Source organism: Mustela lutreola, chromosome 4 (genome assembly GCF_030435805.1).
Source record: "Mustela lutreola isolate mMusLut2 chromosome 4, mMusLut2.pri, whole genome shotgun sequence".
Taxonomy (NCBI): domain Eukaryota; kingdom Metazoa; phylum Chordata; class Mammalia; order Carnivora; family Mustelidae; genus Mustela; species Mustela lutreola.
Window position 1 is genome coordinate 184,323,570 of NC_081293.1, and position 19,198 is coordinate 184,342,767.

A 19,198-nucleotide genomic window follows, 5' to 3' on the forward strand; every position below is an offset into this window, starting at 1 on the left:
AATCAGGCATATGGAAATCAAAATATCAGCTTTGTTTCCAACAAGCCTGAATTGGAAAATATGGTTTGAACTTGCCCCCTAGGACCAGATGTGCCCACCGGCATCAGGCAAAGCTGGACCCCTGGGTCTTCCTCTCAGAGGCAGGACACTTACCTGGTGGAAAATGCATGTAACCCAAAAACAGGGAGAGTATGCACAAATCCAGAAAAGGCTGTGCCAATCATGCACAATTCAAATCCAGGAAAAGACCGAGAGTCACCAAATAAGTCATTCTACCATCCTTAAAGAAGAGTAAGCGAGGGGATGGGTAAAAAGAAATGCGTGTTATCCTTTGAGGAGTTCCCAGGAGCAGAATGTCCTAGAATCTACAGAAATAGAGCAAAGAGGTCCTGCTAAGATGACTCATGGGAAAGGCAAGTGCTAAGTGTTTCATACAACAAGGTGATGGGTAATGAAGAACCCAGATAGACACCCCCCACCCGCACCCCCCATCCCGCTGCCTGGGGATTCCCAGTGCATGACAAGCGGTCACTAACAGCCAGCTTGGATGAGGGAGCCCCTTTCATTAAAGGAGTGTCACATATAATTCACTCTTTAGTCAGAAGTGGATCCTCCCCCCCCGCCCCCACAGCCAGTTTATGTCCAGGTTTTATTACTTCATCTTGTAGGTGGGCATTAGCTTTGAGGGGAGTTTTTATGGCTCAGAGGGGTTAGGTGGCTTGCCCAAGACCATAGAAAACCAAAAGGAGGATGGAGAATAAGTACCTTTAGAAAGCCCCTTCGCTTTTCCCCTTGTTTCACTGCTGAAGAGAAAATCATCACCTAAGAACATGAACCAGGTTGAGGGGGATGACGGTCCCTAAATGACACCATAAGATTTCCTGGTAGGAGGAGTTAGAAGGTCTGTAAATAGAGAAGGGCCCTGGTGATGGAGTTCTGTGTATAGGGTGACTTTAGTATTTCTTTTCCTGGCTCCTTTAACCATCCAGGGCAGAAATCTTCTGTTTTCTTCTTCCTGTGAGATCTTTAGAAAATTCATAACGATGCAATACTCTTGAGTATCACCTAGCAGAGATAATACTAATCTGTCAGTTATAAATCTTAAATTTTTTTGAGATACAAGTTGGAGGCTTTGTGTTTAAGTTATAGAAGTTATAGGTTTCCTTTTTTTTTCTTCATTTTTTAAAGATTTTATTTGAGATAGCACACACAAGAAGCGGGGAGGGAGAAGAGCTAGATGCAGGACTCCATCCCAGAACCCAAGATCATGACCAAAGGCAGATTCTTAATTGACTGACACAGTTACCGGTTCCCAATGGGCCAAGAAGGACTGAGGAGAAACACTGTCTAGCTAGAAGAGACAGAGAGGACTCTCAGCGGAAAATGAACGTGAACATCACTTGGTAGGACATGGGAGTGAGCAGCTCCTTAATTTCTTCATTTATTTAAAAACAAACACAGGATAACACTGAAGTAACTAATGGCTGATAAATTTCATCAAGAGTTATGCTTTTAGGGCGCCTGGGTGGCTCAGTGGGTCATGATCCCAGGGTCCTGGGATGGAGCCTCACATCAGGCTCTCTGTTCAGCAGGGAGCCTGCTTCCTCCTCTCTCTGCCTGCTTCTCTGCCTGCTTGTGATTTCTGTCTGTCAAATGAATAAATGAAATCTTTACCAAAAAAAAAAAAAAAAGAGTTATGCTTTTACAGAAAGAAGTTCTAGTTCTACTAGAGACTGTTCATACACTGTCCCCCCTTTAATCCTAACAAGATTTTGCAAAGGTAGGCTGTAAACTCTCTTGCTCTCTATTTCATGTTTTGATTTTTGGCACATGAAGATCCTTGGGCTCAAAAAGATTAACTAACTTAAGTACACGGGTCCAAAACCAATGCTCCTTTCAATATAAAATAATCTCTTCCAGCAACCAATATGCTTAAACTATGTAGTTACAAAGAGCAGTTCCCACACATTGTCTTCTTAAGTGTTTCCTAGATCCCTTGAATTAGTCATTGTTATGCTTGCTTTGCAGGTGAGAAAGCCAAAGCTTTAAAAGTTACTTCTTAGAGCCAATAAAGAGCAGAACTGATATTCAAATGCAGGTCTTCTGACACCCAACCTCCAACCTTGTCCAGCACCCTGCCCCAGTGAAATCCGAGATGCATTCCTCTTCACCCACAGGAAGCCTTTGGATTTGAGTCATGACTTCACAGACAGAACAAAGCTGGCTGCCTAATGCCAGATCTGGGATTCACGTGCTCAGACTTTAAACAAACAAACAAACAAACAACAACAACTACAAAGTAATTACCATTATCTCTCTCTTTTTTTTTTTTTTAAGATTTATTTGTTTATTTGGGGGAGTAGGGAGGGACAGAAGGAGATGGAAAGAGAGAATCCCAAGCCAAGTCCCCTCTGAGCACGGAGCCCCGCTTGGGGCTCGATCTCACCACCCTGAGATCATGACTTGAGCCGAAACCAAGAGTTGGATGCTTAACCAACTGAGCTACCTAGGCACCCCGCGGCATCATTATCTTTGAAGAATCCTTTAGGTACAATTATGGATGGCAGCTTTAGAATGCATTATTAAAGATAACTTTACTGACTTAACAGAACCTTTGGTATCCATCCCTGCATTAGGGTTCTCCAGACAACGGAACCAATACACACAAAATATAAATATAGGTTGATATATAATAGAATGTAATATATAGAGTATAGATGCATAATGATATACTATAAATATTGCAATCTTTCTCTCTCTTTCTCCTGAGATACAAGGAATTGGCTCATGTGGTTATGGACTGCACAGAATCGGTAGTTAGCAGTCCGCAAGATGGAGACCCAGGAGCGCCGATGACATAAGTTCTGCTTAGAGAGCGGAGGAAGACTGATGTCTCAGCTCCAGTAGTTAGGTAGGCAAAGTTCCCTCTTACTCAGCCTTTTTAAAAAATTATTTTTCAGGTCTTTAATTGATTGGATGAGTTTCCCCCCACACACCCAGGAAGGGCAATCAACTTTACTTAGTCTAGTGATACAAAAGCAATCACCCTTATTGACAGACAAAAATATGTTTGATCAAATGTCTAGGCACCCCCTGGCCCAGACAAGTGAACACCTGAGATTAACCATCACAATCCCTAACAAATGACATTGATGAGCTTACCGGAATCTTCACCACATATACTTCATTGGGCTTAGGAAAGGCAAGATCACTGGACAGTCATTATATTTGTAATATCTAGAAGTTAGTACCAGTTCTTTTACTCTTTCTCTCTCACTCTCGCTAGTTGGTTTCTTCACACATTTCCTGTACTATGCTCTTTCATAATTCCACTGTCAGCACTTGTCCTTCTAAAAATAAATCTCACCAACAATGAAAGTTAGCGTGGTTTGGAAAGTGCCGAAGGCCGGGACCCAGATGATTGGGGTTGGGGTTTCACTAGCTAACTGAAGATAGAACCATAAAACATTTTATAAAATGTAGCTTTTTTTTTTTTTAAGATTTTACTTATTTATTTGACAGACAGAGATCACAAGTAGGCAGAGAGGCAGGCAGAGAGAGAGGGGGAAGCAGGCTCCCCGCTGAGCAGAGAGCCCGATGTGGGACTCGATCCCAGGACCCTGAGATCATGACCTGAGCCAAAGGCAGCAGCTTAACCCACTGAGCCACCCAGGCATCCCAAAATGTAGCTTTTTAAAATATAAAAATGTCTGTTTCACGTTGCTGAATCTAATAATGGCGGTCGGAGTGAGTGTGTGATGCCTGTCATCTTGTGGAGCTCTCACAAAGCCATTGTGAAATAGGTTTCTCATTACCTTCGTCTTACTGCTGAAAAAATGAAGGTTCAGAGTAAGGCCACAAGCCTTCGTGTGGCCAAACTGAAAATCTACAGGTCTTTCTGTTTCCGTAGCCAACAGTCGCATTTATGACATGACTGAGCCCCTTAGCAGACGTCATCTCTTCTATTTATCATCTGCAAGGAGAAATTCAGGATTTTCTTTTTTCCACTAGTTATTATCAAAGGAGGAAAACCTTGAAAATTGACAGAATGCATGAGTAGTGGAATAAAGATTAAAGGAGATCAAGGCAACCATTAAAAAGATAAAATGAGAGCATCAGATCTGGATACATGCAATAATTAAAATAGAGTATTATGAGTGAAAGTAAAAATGATGAATATGAATGTGTGATACCAAAAAAATGTGTGATACCTTTTGTACTCAAGATTCATTTAGTTCTATTTTGTTTCTTAGTAAAAAGAAGTGTGTCTTGACCAACTACAACAGTGTATGAATTGTTATAGACAACACAGACAATAGATTCCTTTCTAGATCATTGTTTAGCTTTTTGCCTTACCCAGATGGCAGGCTTCCCTATCTATGTAGGAAATGGGACCAAGGACAAATCCTCCCCCTCTCATTTTGGAAGGCACTGGGGATAACATAAGATGGAGACCCTCAGCCTCAGTAGGCGATGATAGAGGGCCTCTATCCTTTCCGGGATTCAAGGCTTAGATGATCCCAATGAAGGTCCACCTGTCTCTCGTAGGTCTAGTGGTCCCTCTTCCTACAGGTTGGCAGGGCAATGGGGAGCCTTCTCCCCAGTCCCATGTCTGCCATAGCTAAGACAAAACACTGTAAAAGTCTCCTCCTCCCTTTGTCCCCACTTTAGAAGTATCCTTCTCCCTTTGTTCCCCTAAACCCTCTTTCAGGGCTGTCCAATATGGCAGCCACTATGGTGGGTGATATTTGATGTATGTATCAACTAAGGGGCCTGAGGGCTGTGGTTGTCATAAGCACTAGAAATAAGAGCCCAGAAAGGCAGGCAGGGGTTCTCAAAGATGATGAGAGACATGGCCAAAAAACACTTTTCCCCCCCACAATAACAAACACTTTGATCAGCCTACAAAGTCTTCTTGTCTAATGTGCCCTCCCAACCCCAGTCAGCTATCTGGAAGGAAAGGGAAAAGAGCCATTCATGGGTCTCAGATCACATAACACGAAATCTTCACTCCTTCCTTGAATTAATTCCTAACATCCAGGATTGATTTTTATAGGTGGGGAGGTAGTTATACTTTAGGTGAAAAAAAAAAAAGGTCATATTTTAAAATATATATTTTAAATAAGAATCTATTTACCTCCTGCCTGAAACCAGAAGCAAGAGAAAAACAACTTCAACAGGGAGTAGTTCTGCTCAATTTCTTTTTTTTTTTTATTTTTTTATAAACATGTATTTTTATCCCCAGGGGTACAGGTCTGTGAATCGCCAGGTTTTTTTTTTTTTAATTTTTTATTTTTTTATAAACATGTATTTTTATTCCCACTGCTCAATTTCTTTCCTTTTCTTTTTTTTTTTTTTTAAAGATTTTATTTATTTATTTATTTGTCAGAGAGAGAGAGGAGCAAGAGTGAGCACAAGCAGACAGAGTGTAGGCAGAGGGAGAAGCAGGCTCCCTGCTGAGCAAGGAGCCCGATGCGGGACTCGATCCCAGGACGCTGGGATCATGACCTGAGCTGAAGGCAGCCGCTTAACCAGCTGAGCCACCCAGGCACCCCCCCACTGCTCAATTTCTTGAGTGTCCTTATTTTACTCCCGTTTTTCTCATGTGTCTGCTCACCCCGTCATGCAATAAGGAAACCACCACAGAGGTTGAAAGTACAGTAAAGCCATAGAAGTGTGCAGAGTGGCAGGCTTAAATAAAACTAGATCAAACCAAACCAAGTCAAATTAATACAGTTCAGCCGAGGTGTGTGGTACTGTGCCCCAGCCAGTGAGACCCTACGGAGCTCACCGCCTGGCACAGAGCAGACGTCTAGAACTAACTGTGAGATGGTGTGGCACAGGCAATAGAAAGGCAGAGGTGAAGGTACCTGAGTGGCTCAGTTGGTTAAGCAGCTGCCTTCAGCTCAGATGATGATCCTGCAGTCCTAGGATCGAGTCCACCTCAGGCTCCCTGCTCAGTGGGGAGTCTGCTTCTCCCTCGGACCCTCTCTCCTCTCACCTCTCTCTCATTCATTCTCTTTCTCAAATAAATAAATAAATAAAATCTTTAAAAAGAAGAAAGAAAGAAAGAAAGAAAGAAAGAAAGAAAGAAAGAAAGAAAGAAAGACAGGCAGAAGTAGGAGGATGGGAAAGTTTACACAGGAGGGGTTCTATTTATACCTGGCCTTGAAGTTGGGCAACAACATGAAGAGTGTTGGGGGAGGTCATTCTAAGAAGTGGTTACAAAAAGTAGGAAGGCACCCAAGCATGAATAAAGATGTAGGGTTGGGAAATGGCAGGTATCTTGGCACAGATGGTCAGGGAGGCGCTAGGGAAAGAGAAGGGCTGGAGAAGGTGGTGGAAAGGTAGACTGGTCCAGACTGCGTAGGTCTTGAGTGTTGAGCAATGGAGCTCTAACTTCATCTTGCGGACTGCTGTGGGAATTATCTCGGGAAATCAGAGTGTGTACATGGTTAAACAGCGGTCAAGATAGTATCAGCAATGTTGCTTTAAGAAACAACCATGGAATTCGTACTAAGTAAACAGATGGTTCTGTTTGCTCAGCACTAATTGTTGGAAGTAGACATACCATTGGTTATTACAGATGCCATTCTTTTGTTTGAATGTTGGGGTAATTTCTTTGTTCACTTCTCTCAGTGTTTTCTTAGTAGCTAGCAATAATTTCTAAAATTCTTGCCTAACTGAACTATGCCGGGGAATTGAAAAGAAAGGATATTTTTGTTCCAGCTTGGGCTGGAATTATAAACTGTACTCAGGGAAATCTGGCACAGAGGTGACAAAGGCATAAAACATTAGAGCTCCAATAGGAAGGAGGAACCTGGGGGACAGAATCGGGCTGCTTGGTCAACTTCTCCTCCCCACCTGAAGTTTTTCCATGCATTCACCAATAAATAGTTATAAGTATATTTATTTTTATGTTTTATAGTATTTTATATGATATATGTTCAAAATAAACAACTTATAGAACTATTTATACACAAGGCATCCTTTACTCTACAAAAGTTGTGTTCTTTTCATGAGAAGCATACTAAGAATGATCTATACCACATAACTTACATTCATATGAGTTTATTTTCTTCATTAACATACGCCTGAAGGGGGGCACCTGGGTGGCTCAGTGGGTTAAAGCCTCTGCCTTCGGCTCAGGTCATGATCTCAGGGTCCTGGGATCGAGTCCCGCATCAGGTTCTCTGCTCAGCAGGGAGCCTGCTTCCTCCTCTCTCTCTCGGCCTGCCTCTCTGCCTACCTGTGATCTCTGTCTGTCAGATAAATAAATAAAATCTTTAAAAAAATATATATGCCTCAAGGGAGATTCTTGCCCAGGAAGATAAAAATGGCAGATAACTGTATAGTTCATTTCAGCAACATCCTAAAAGGCCCGCCAACTCTTTCATACAAAGCAGCAAATGGCAGTTTCCCCAAGAGTCTTTGAAAACTTTCCTTAAAATCTTAACCTTGTGAGAACCACCAAACCTAGTCTGTTCTGTCATCATTTTTCTCCCAATTCTAAACCGGTGCCAATCACCACTCCTTCCTCCTTCAAAAGACCAGACTCAACATCTCAAGAACTATCCAGATTTTGCCTTGTCTCCCCTCTGAGATGCTAACAAGACTCCGTAAAGGCAACCCTCCCCGATAAGCCTAGTCTTACCGGCAGGTTGTTTGGTGTGATTTGGGGGACCCAACATCCCAAAGAAGCTCTTCTCTTAAATTGGCAGACCTGTAAAGGTTTGAGTTAGAAAACTTCATGTGGAAAAACCTTTAAAGAATTGCATTAATGAAGGGCAGCCTTACCTAAAAATTAGCTCACTATAGTAGGAAAAAATCAGATGACTAGGTAAGAAAAGCACAGGAGAGATATAGAGAAACTAGCAAATCAGGCAATTGTTAGCAACACATGAGAAAAAGCCAAATGAGTTTAAGGAGTTGGATCTTTTTGGAAAATGATAAGACAGATTCATTTTTAAGTAAACAAATACTATAATTATTATCCAGTTACTAAGAATAAACTATGGATTAAGCTATAAACTTGGTTTGTTTCAAGAAAAATAGAAATACCCCAGCAGGGGGTGCCTGGGTGGCTCAGTGGGTTAAAGCCTCTGCCTTCTGCTAGGGTCATGATCCCAGGGTCCTGGAATGGAGCCCCACCTCTGGCTCTATGCTCAGCAGGGAGCCTGCTTCCCTTCCTCTCTGTCTCTGCCCGCCTCTCTGCCTCCTTGTGATCTCTGCCTGTCAAATAAATAAATTAAATATTTTAAAAAGAAAAAAAAAAAAAGAAAGAAATACCTCCATAGTATGAAAATGTAGGGAAATGGATTTTGCTTGGATTTTGGCCTTTTATAATATGGTAGCACCAAAACAAATATTTAAACAGGTCAGTTTAATAGTTTCAGTGTCAATAAGCTAATTTGCTTACAAATTAGCCCAACATTTTGATTTCAATCTGCCTGATGTTTAACACATAATATATAAGGACATGTTTGCAAATTTATAAAAATAGAAATTTGAATATGCAGAAAGAAATGTGTTCTCATAAATATGATCCAAAGATTTTTAGTGCTGTGAAAACATGTAAGCTTAGATTTAGTTTAAAAAATTCAGTGCAAGTTGGAGTTTCTTTCTCTTCAGCTGTAAACATGTTTGAGCGTAATTATGATAAAGCTTATGCAGAACTGAGAGAACAGTGAAAATTACTTGTAAATTAAACATTGCTTTTGGATTTCTGAATCAAGTAATTACTTTTAGAACAACTTCAAATTTAAATTTCCTCATACATCTATCAATGTTGACATGACCCAGTTAGGAAATGTTTTCAAGACAGTTTCTTTGCAGGCAAATCATTTAAATTCATACCAGCTGATGATACGATGCTATCAAGAATGTTGAACTTCTACTAGTTGAAGAATTTTGTTACATCTTGATATGGGAAAAAAACAATGGACAGTCTTTTTGGATTTTGATGAATTCATACGTGGATGCTTTCTTCCAAAGTAGAATCCTCCCACTGAAAGGGGAGAGAGCCTGAGTTGTTCATGTAGTAGTGTCTGTTTGATAAATTGGGTTGATATTATCAAACCATATAGAGTTAAAGTATGACTGGAATATGCAAGATGTTTTTAGAGGGTTTGGGACCAAAACAAGTTCATAATAATCTGAGACGGCGTTTTCTTTTTTCACTCTTATTCTCTCACGAGCGAAAAGTGGAGTTTCCAAGAGGCTACACCACACACAATATTGCAGCAGAGCAAAGAGAAAGGAAGACACGAGAATTCAGGTGTCTTCTATGAAACTCTCCACTGAAGAGTTTAGTAAAAATGTGAAAAAAATGCCACTCTTCCCGCTAAATTTTTGTTTTGGGAAAAAAAGTCATATTTTTGCAAAACAAAAAGTTCTTTGTATGCAGTGGGGGTTTTCTTATCTTTCAGTGAAGGAACACATAACTATTTTTTAAAATTTCATGGTTTTTATTTCTAATACAGTAAATATTGGTTCATGTAGTCCCCATTAAAGTAAAGCTCTTTGGGGTTCTCAATAATTTTTAAGACTGTAAAGGGATCCTGAAACCAAAGTTCGAGAACCACTGCCATAAAGTTTTATTATTGTTCCCCAGCCAGGGAGAAATCATTTGCAGCAACCATAATAGTGGTTCACATAACCCAGGACAAAATAATTCTGTTCTTGATGAGGTCAGAGACTTGGAAGGCAGTTTGACAATCTGCTGGACAATCTCAATGACCATAATGTCTTTACTATGGGCTCCATAGAACTCCTGAAGCCATTCTTGCTGATCTTTTGCTTGCAGTCATTAAAGTTTCATGTGGCAGTTCTTCAAATTCAGAAGACAGTGCCGTATCTTGCCTAGTTTATTTTCCAAGCACATCATCCCTTGCTCTTTTGAGGATTCTCTGTCTGACCTGGTTTCTAATTTTCTCCTTAGTGTAATTCAGTTTTCCATGGGCTCAGCACAACACGACAAGAAAAGACAATTTCTCTGGAAAGGATCTAACCAGAGCCAAGTGCAATGAAGCCATCAACTTCCTTGATTTTGTCATTCTATTTTTCGCACTATTACGTCTTATGGAATTGCTGGTGGCAAATCCTTATTTCTGAGTTTCTCCAAGAATTAGTGTTCACGCAATAGATTCTTTAAAGCCTAATGCCCTTTCAAACCTCATTGTGTTGGGTTTGGTTCCAAAGTTTAGCCTATCATAGTTTTTTAAATCTTCCCTTACATCGGAAGTGGCAACACTTTATTCCATTATTATCTCCTTCCGTTCTTGGAGTATGAAATTTCAAAGCAAGCGAACAAGCAACAATTTGGTGTTATGGTAAAAACAGAGACATTTAAGGGGCGCCTGGGTGGCTCAGTCAGTTAAGCAGCCAAGTCTTGATTTTGGCTCAGGTCATGATCTCAGGATCATGAGATCAAGCCCCGCCATGAGATCGAGCCCCACAGTGGGTTCTGTGCTGAGTGTGGAGTCTGCTTAAGAGACTCCCTTTCCCTCTGCCCCTCCCTATCTCTCTCTCCCTCTCTAAAATAAAATAAAATAAAATAAAATAAAATAAAATAAAATAAGGACATTTAATAATGATGGTAATGGCGACCCTACTGGTTCAGGGCTTGTGGAAAGGGTAAAAGCTGGAGTGGGAAGCAGTCTCAGTCTTTTCAGGATTACCTGAAATAATCATACTGTCTTTTAGGTAAATTGCCTGAAATATCTGTACCGTGAGAAAGTCTCTTACTGGCTTTTATCTCCAAAGGAAATATTAAACAAATTATCTTAATCCACCTTCCCTCCTGATCTAATTTCAAGCACTGAAGGTACTGTGTATTTATAGCTATCCTGGCCGTCAGATGAATTTATCTCACAGGAAATCTTAAGTTAACTTTCAGGTCTCTTGGCTTTGTGGTATTCCAGGTGACATTGTTCGGTGCCTCACCTGCCAAAGGCAAAGGGTCCAAGCTCTTCAGAGTGTCTCGCAAGTGCACGGTGGGAGAGCATGGCCATGTGTGTCCCATTCAGGTCATTTTAACACCTCAAATTTTTATGCTGAAAATCCACAATCAATGTGAAAAACTTAGCTACCAAACTGACCAAAGATGTGCAAGATCTATACAATGAAAATTATAAAACACTGCTGAGAGATACTAAAGAAATTCACTGGTTGGAAGTCTCGATATTGTTAAGATGCCATTTCTCCCCAGTGTGATGTCTAGGTTCGATGGAGTCCTACTCAAAATCCCATCAGATTTTTTAACAAACTGGTGGACTTTGACAAACTGAGTCTAATATTCACATGGAAAAATCTAGAATGGCCCAACAACTTGGAAATCTAATGAAGTTGGAGGATTAACACTTGTTTTTTTTTTAAGATTTTAATTTTTTAAAAAAAGATTTTATTTATTTATTTGACAGACAGAGATCACAGGTAGGCAGAGAGGCAGGCAGAGAGAGAGGAAGGGAAGCACAGGCCCCCGCTGAGCAGAGAGCCCAATGCGGGACTCGATCCCAGAACCCAGAGATCATGACCTGAGCCGAAGGCAGTGGCTTAACCCACTGAGCCACCCAGGTGCCCCAAGATTTTAATTTTTTTAAGTGATCTCTACACCCATTGTGGGGCTCAACTCACAACTCTGAGATCAAGAGTCCCACACTCTAACCACTGAGTCAGCCAGGTGTCCTAAAACCAACTGATTTTAAGATTTATTATGAAACTACAGTAATTAAGACAGGGTGATATGGTTTCACAAGCTGAGAAAAGAGAACATCTTCCTGATTGCATGTCAGGGAAGGGTTTCTTAGAGAAGATACAAAAGCACTAAATGAAACGATTGGTACATTTGATCACATTAGAATTAAGAACGTCTTTTCATATAAACATATTATAAAGAGCACACAAATCCAGGCTTCCAGAGTGTTAGAGGATATTTGTGAAACATACAAAGAACTATTATCCAGAATATAGAAAGGTCTCCTACTAATCATGAGAAAACAACCACCACATAGAGAAAATGGGCTAAGGCTGGAACAGATAGTTAAGAAAACTAGAGATCCCAGTGACCAGTAAACATAATAAAAAATACTCAACCCCTTTAGTAATCCATGAAGTCCCAATTAAAATCACAATCAGATACAATCACAAACCTTCCAGATTAGCAAAAATGAAAGAACCTGGTGGTATTTACTGTTGGTAATCAACCTAAGTTTTCAGAGACAGCTGGAGAAAGCATATTGGTGCAGTCACTTTGGAGAACGACTTGTTATTATCCTGGTAAGTTGAAAACATGTTATATTTGCACCTTAGCACTTTCTGTCCTAGAGGAAATCTTACTCACATATACGCTGTCCAGTGTCTATGTATGCAAAGATGTTCATAGCAGCATTGGATGTAACAGCAGAAACCTAGAAACTCAAATGCGTATCCCAAATAGATTGGAAAAATACACTGCAGTGTACTTACACATGGAATACTAAGTCAAAGTGAATATAAAAAAATCACTGTTAACAAGAACATGAATGAAACGAGGATCATCTTTCATGATCAAAGGAAGCAAGCCAGAAAATGATATATATTTCTTAATAAATAAATATATTCTTTTTTTTTTAAGATTTATTTATTTATTTGACAGAGAGAGAGATCACAAGTTAGGCAAAGAGGCAGGCAGAGAGAGAGGAGGAAGCAGGCTCCCTGCTGAGCAGAGAGCCCGATGTGGGACTCGATCCCAGGACTCTGAGATCATGACCTGAGCTGAAGGCAGCGGCTTAACCCACTGAGCCACCCAGGCGCCCCATAAATAAATATATTCTTAATGCCACTTTTCAAAGCACCCCCTACGGGCACTTTGCTGCTTTTGCTGACCTCACTGATGTCCTCCGGAAGCCTGCCCTCTTGTAATGTTCCCAATGCCATCTGTCTTCAAGGAGCCGGAGGGAAGCCAGGTTCCATGTTGAAGTGGACAGAACTTCTCTGCCTACTTTATCTTGTACTTGTCACTTGGGCCCTGAAGCATTAGTGTATGAGCCCTGAATCTTACAAAGTCTCTCACCAAAACACCTTCAATGTTTACTTCTAACCTCTTCCTCCAAAGGGGCTCAAACCTACCCACCATGTTCAAGATGGCATGAGCAAGCGAGGATGGGGGGAACAGTGGTGAAATGCCACGCTCTCTTGGTTGCCTGTGGAAAACAAATACCCTGGGGGCACCTGGGTAGCTCAGTCGGTGAAGCATCTCTCCTGGGCTCAGGTTGTGATCCTGGAGTCCTGGGATCCAGTCCCACATAGGCTCCCTGCTCAGTGGGGCATCTGCTTCTCACTTCCCTCTGCCATTCCCCCCTTCTTGTGCTCTCTCTCACTCTTCCTCTCAAATAAATAAATAAAAATTTTAAAAAGTAGAAAAGCAAATAAAATAAGCAAATCCTTTCCTCTTAACTCCAAATAAAAAAAATAAAATATCTATAATAATTCCCAAGACCCTAGCTCAGTGGCACAAATACAATTTTCGTGGTATATTACGGAGATAAAGTGATTTTTACTCCAACTCTGAATCTAGTTTTGTTCGTCTAATTCCTGTGCTTATATAAAGACAGCTAAAGATAGAGGCTAGAGTTACAGAAATGCGCTGCATTGAATGTTTGCTTACTTTTCCGAGGGAGAGAAAATGAGCTGCTTCTTCATTCTGCAATAAACACGGGATTGTTTTAAAATCTCGACTCTAGGTTTCCCACTCACCCCTGTCAGTTTTCTGAGCTGCTCCCAAACTGGGCCGAGCCTGACCCGAGGAGCAGGTGCAGTGAGCTGCAGAGGCAGCCGGCAGGACGGAGGACGTCATCTCCCCTTCCTGCCCCCTTATCCCTCACAGCTGCTGTGGGCTCAAGCTTTGAAACTGTATTCTGCATCTTAAACAATCCCCAGGGAATGGAACATGGTCATCTTTGGGGGACAGTGTCTCCGTAGGCCAGCCAGGCTGATCTGTCCCCCTCCCTACCAGCGAGGGGGACGTGGCAGTCCGCACTTTCAGGGGCGTCCTGAGGTTGCTATCAGAGAGTCGGGCTTAGCATCTGGCATTCTAGCAATGAAGCTTCAGCCTCCCTTGTGACTGGCGCGCCCAAGAGGGCTCTTCACACCCATCGAACACTTAAATCCCCACTACAATGTAGTGCTTTGACAAGTCTGGAGGCCATCAGGAGAGTCTGGCTCTAGGTCACCACCTAGCCCCAGCATCACTCTGTGGTTCCTTTAAAGAACTCTGGGTAACACCCACCTGGAGAAGGGCGGTGGCAGGGGACGTGGAGGCTTCTTTTACAACACATGCTGTGTTTGACCATGGTGTGCTAATGGGGAAATGATCAAGGGAGCCATGGAGACGCCATACTGATGTTCAGACGCTGCCTGCGTCCTGAGGGAAGCACAGATTTTATTTAAAAAGCCATGGTTGGGGGCTCCTGGGTGGCTCAGTCATTGAGCCTTCAGCTCAGGTCATGATCCTGGGGTCCTGGGTCTGAGCCCTGCATGGGGCTCCCTGCTCCTTGGGAAGCCTGCTTCTCCCTCTCCCACTCCCCCTGCTTGTGTTCCCTTTCTCCCTGTGTCTCTCTCTGTCAAATAAATAAATAAAAATCTTAAAAAAGAAAAGGGGAAAAAAAAAAAGCCATGGTTGCAGACAGCTCGGGCACTTAAGTTGTTGAAGACTCTGACTCCGTGGGCCCCGGGTAGAGCCTGGAGCGCTGCCTGTCCGACAGAATCCCAGTTCTGGCTGATGCCTCCACTCCCCCAGCCATACTTTGAGAAGCAAAAGAGGAACAGAGCAGGAAGCCGTGAGGATTCAGAGACAACATTTTCCAGCTTCTGAACATGGCCTTGGTCTAGCTCTGGGACCTGGGCTCGAGGTGCAGATCGTGCTCCAAAGGTCTTTCTCCGCATGCCTGCCCCGGGAGGCTTGTTCAGAGCTCCCGTCTCAGGGTCGGCGGGAAAGCCGGGAGCGCGGGCATGCGCTGCCCCCTGCTGGGCCGAGTCGGGCGTGCGCGGTCGGCGCCACCAGCGGCCGGGCGACAGGGGAGTTTTTAGCCGCACCTGAAACTGCGGGGGGCCAGGTGAGTCCCAGAAAGGCGATCGGACCATTCCGTCCGCGTTGCTGGTCTGGTCCATACCAGACCCGCGGCCGTGCGCGGCAGCTCTCGGGATTGCGGGTTCGGCTTGCGAGGGGCCCTCACGGTCCTGGTGTCCCGGGTGGTGGGTGTGGCCGAGCGACTTGGGAGTCCTTCTCCCAGGAGACAGGGAAGAAGGATGCATCCGGAGCCATCCTGAGAGTGACAACCCCCAGAGCCCAGCGTGGTGAGCCCCAGGCCGCCCTGACGGCGGGACAGAAGGCGCTGGAAGCTCAGTGGTGGCACGTGCCGCCTCACGCGGGGTCCCTGGGTCGTGTTCTTCTCACAGGAAAGAGGGCAAGCATAATCTGCTCTTTTGATTAGTTTGGGCTTTTTATTGTATGTATTTATTTACTTCTTAAAAATTTATTGATTTATTTGCTTGAGAGAGGGAGAGCGCAAGCAAGAGAGCACAAGGAGGGGTGCGGGTGGCTGTGGGAGAAGGAGAGAGAACCTCACCGAAGCCGACTCCTCGTTGAGCACTGAGCCCCCTGCGGGACCCGATCTCACAACCCTGAGAGCATGACCTGAGCGGAAACCAGGAGTCCCAGTCTTAACGGACTGCACTACTCAGGCAGCTCAAGTTCTGGCTTTTTATAGAAAAAGTTTCCCACCCCCGATTTAGTTCATCAGCTGCATGGTGAGGCCCAAAGCATCCTTTATAATTTTCTTTACATTCATTTGTACATTGAGTTTATTTTTTTTTTAAGATTTTATTTATTTGAGAGAAAGAGAGAGAGAGAGAAGAAGACAGAGAACAAGATGGGAGAGGGGAAGAGGCAGAGGGAGAAGCAGGCTCCCCGCTGAGCAGGAACACCCATGCAGGGCTCCATCCCAGGACCCCTAGACCATGAACTGAGCCAAAGTCAGACGCTTAACCCGTTGAGCCACGCAGGCGGCCCTGGGTTTATTCTTTTGTAGGTATGAAATATGATATAAATTTTAAAACTAAAATAAAATATCAAAGAGTACTTTCTATTTCCATATAATGCAAGATTCTGAGAATGTCATAAAAGCCCTCTGGATTATTAGAACACACCTTCTGAAAAACTAGTTTTCTTGAGTCTTGTTTCTCAGTGTACTCTGTAGCTTGAGGATGATCTACAGACAAAGAAGGCTAAGAGCGGAAGGATAATGCTCCATGATCAAAAAGTCCTAGAACAATCACATATTATACCTCTTCTTCAAGATTCATAATGCACATGCTTAGTGTATTAAAGACTATGATAAGTCCTGTAGAAAAGAGACCTATTTAAATTCATTTAACCTAGAATTTTCGATCTTTTTTGAATGCATCCACTGGGTTTGTTTGTTTGTTTTCACATAACAGCTATTCCACAGCCCACTCTTTTGGAAGTCTTCTCACACTATCTGATGGTAGTGGGTAAGAGGAAGAATGAGCCAAAGGGAAGCAAAAGACCACAGCAATGGCCTTGGGTGATTCCATACCATTCTGAATTGAAGCAGAGGTTTGGATCAAAGGGTATGGATTAAAAGAGAAAACATATTAAAGGAAGAGTCAACAGTGCAAGAACTATATTCAGATATGAGGAGGAAGCCGGGAGATAGAGCAGGATCATTGTATATATGTTTGTATTGGAGTGACTGGGGATGGCTAAAATAGGAAAGATTGTGGAGATATAGTCTGGGCCAGTTCATCAGCGGGGTAGACTAAGGCAGACCTGATGAGACTGTCTGCATGTGTTCCTGCCATTCACGGAAAGTTGGGGAAGTAGATGACCTAGAATCATCATAGGTCATTGGGAGCCTATTGAAGAATGAAGCAACCTTGATTCTCCTCATGCAGGAGAGAAGGCAAAACTCAACCTGTTCTTTTGATAAGCTCGTCATGAAACCTATCACCAAGCATACACTGCTTTGCTTCATGACTGTTTTTTCCTTCTGTTTCATGACATTTTATAGATTGGTTTTTATTACGTAATGGAATGGCCAAGGAATTTCTCTTAAATATCCCATGTTTTATGCTGTGACTCAAGGTGAAGGTTGGTGCTTGTGCAAAATGTGTAATGAGGGGGTTTGCATCTGCTAAGTTTTGTCCTTTGTGTTTGAGCAGAATGTTGAAAGCAAGGCAACATTCTTTGACTATTGGACTCCAGCATAGCCTTGATAATGTCAAGTGAGTCAGGTCCCCCGAGCAAGGTCAAGGGATAAGATAAGGACAAAACTATGAGAGAGAAAAAAGTGAATGTGGTGCTCTTGGGTCTGGGAGGTGAGCAGAGGGGGCTGACTATGCCCTTGGAAATTCCCTGACAGCCTTGCCTTGGGGGCCAGCCCCTACTGCCCTCGGGATGACCATGACAGTAACGCAGTGCAGACTGGTGTCATGTGGGCAGTCTACTGTCTCTTAACGCAGTCCAATCTCTCCTAAGTACCTGCTTCTGACTTAATGTCTTCTTCTCTTAGGAAGATTTTCCCTGAACCATTTCAGAAGAAGGCCTGCTTTTGAGATTCTTAACAAAACGACACCTTAGATTCATGCTTTCATTTGACCAACGCACAATCCCTAGACTGTAACGTACATCGTACATTCTGCCTCCCGAGGTCTCACCAGTCTGAGGGTGCGCATGAGCACCAGCACCACCAACATGACCACCCCCTTGTTCCTGTTCTGAGCTTCCCGGACCTGCTCAGCACACATAGTCTTCTTGTTTCCCTCCAGTGGGGCCCTTGGTCCCCTGTCCTGTCCAGGGAAGGGGAAGAGTCCAGCAGGAGTGCGCACACACCAGGCTTGTGTCTCCTGGCCTTGAAAATTATTAAAAGTGATGATTAAGCACCTCCTCTTTGACAGTGAAAAGAGCAGCATCTGATTAAATGGAAGTCCTATGAAATTCGATGATCTGAAGGCTGGCAGGTAGGAGACCAGCGACTGCTACAGAACACCCCCATGCCCACACACCTGTCCCTCTACGGTCTCACAAGGTGAGAACTATTGGTAAAGGGGGCAAGGGGACTGGCACCTTCAAAGGAGGCAGTCTTTGGGCTAAGGGCTCTACTTTATTTTATTTCAGAAGAGACTTTCCTTAATTGAACACAGATGCTCAGCAAAGAAAATGTTTGATTATTACCAAAAGTGTCGGGGGTGGGGTGAGGTGGGGGTACCCACTTTCTGAGACCGGTCCTCAACAGGTCTTGCTCTTGGTGGGCGACTTCAAGACCGACACCCTTTGACCACTAGGTGGCAGAACAGAGTCGGTAGCGGTGTCCTATTGCCCAGCCTCCGCCCTAGTCCTCTTCAGGCTCCTTCTGACCTCTGGCCACGTGGCCCCAGCTCTAGAGTTAACGCTGTTGGGATGGCAGAGTTTGGGAGGAATGTACCAAACCACCAGCATCTAGGTATGGAGATGCCATGCTCCTGTAAGGCTGATCCCTAGTTCTTCACGCATCCAGCCCGCAAGAGGCCTGTTGCCAACTCCCTGTATAATACTGCGGTGCCCTCTGAGGGCTCTGGGAGCTCTGTCGTGGGGCCCGGCCACTCTTTCCAGACCCTTCCCTCCCCGCCACCGGACCATATATTTTTCTCTCCTTGAACCGTTAATACACGATCTAAGAATGGGATTCCTCTGATCATAGGTAAACTTCTTCTAAAAGGGTGTTAGATTCTGCATTTTAATGCCATAAAACCTTTACACCCATATCCATTAGTGTACTGACATATAATTTTTATCCCCTTGCAGTATTTTTTTTTTTAAGATTTCATTTATTCATTTATTTGACAGAGAGAGAGAGCGTGAGAGAGGGAACACAAGCGGGGGGCGGGGGCCGGGGCGGAGAGGGAGAAGCAGACTCCCCGCTGAGCAAGGAGCTCAATGCAGGCTCTATCCCAGGACCCTGGAATCAGGGCCTGAGCTGAAGGCAGATGCTTAACGACTGAGCAAACCCAGGTGCCCCTCCCCTTGCAGTTTTATTGAGATATAATTGGCATAAGCTTATGTGCACAGCATAATGACTTGACGTACATATATATTGTGAAATGATGACCATAATGGGTTTAGTTAACATCTATAACCTCATACAGTTACAAAAACAGTGTT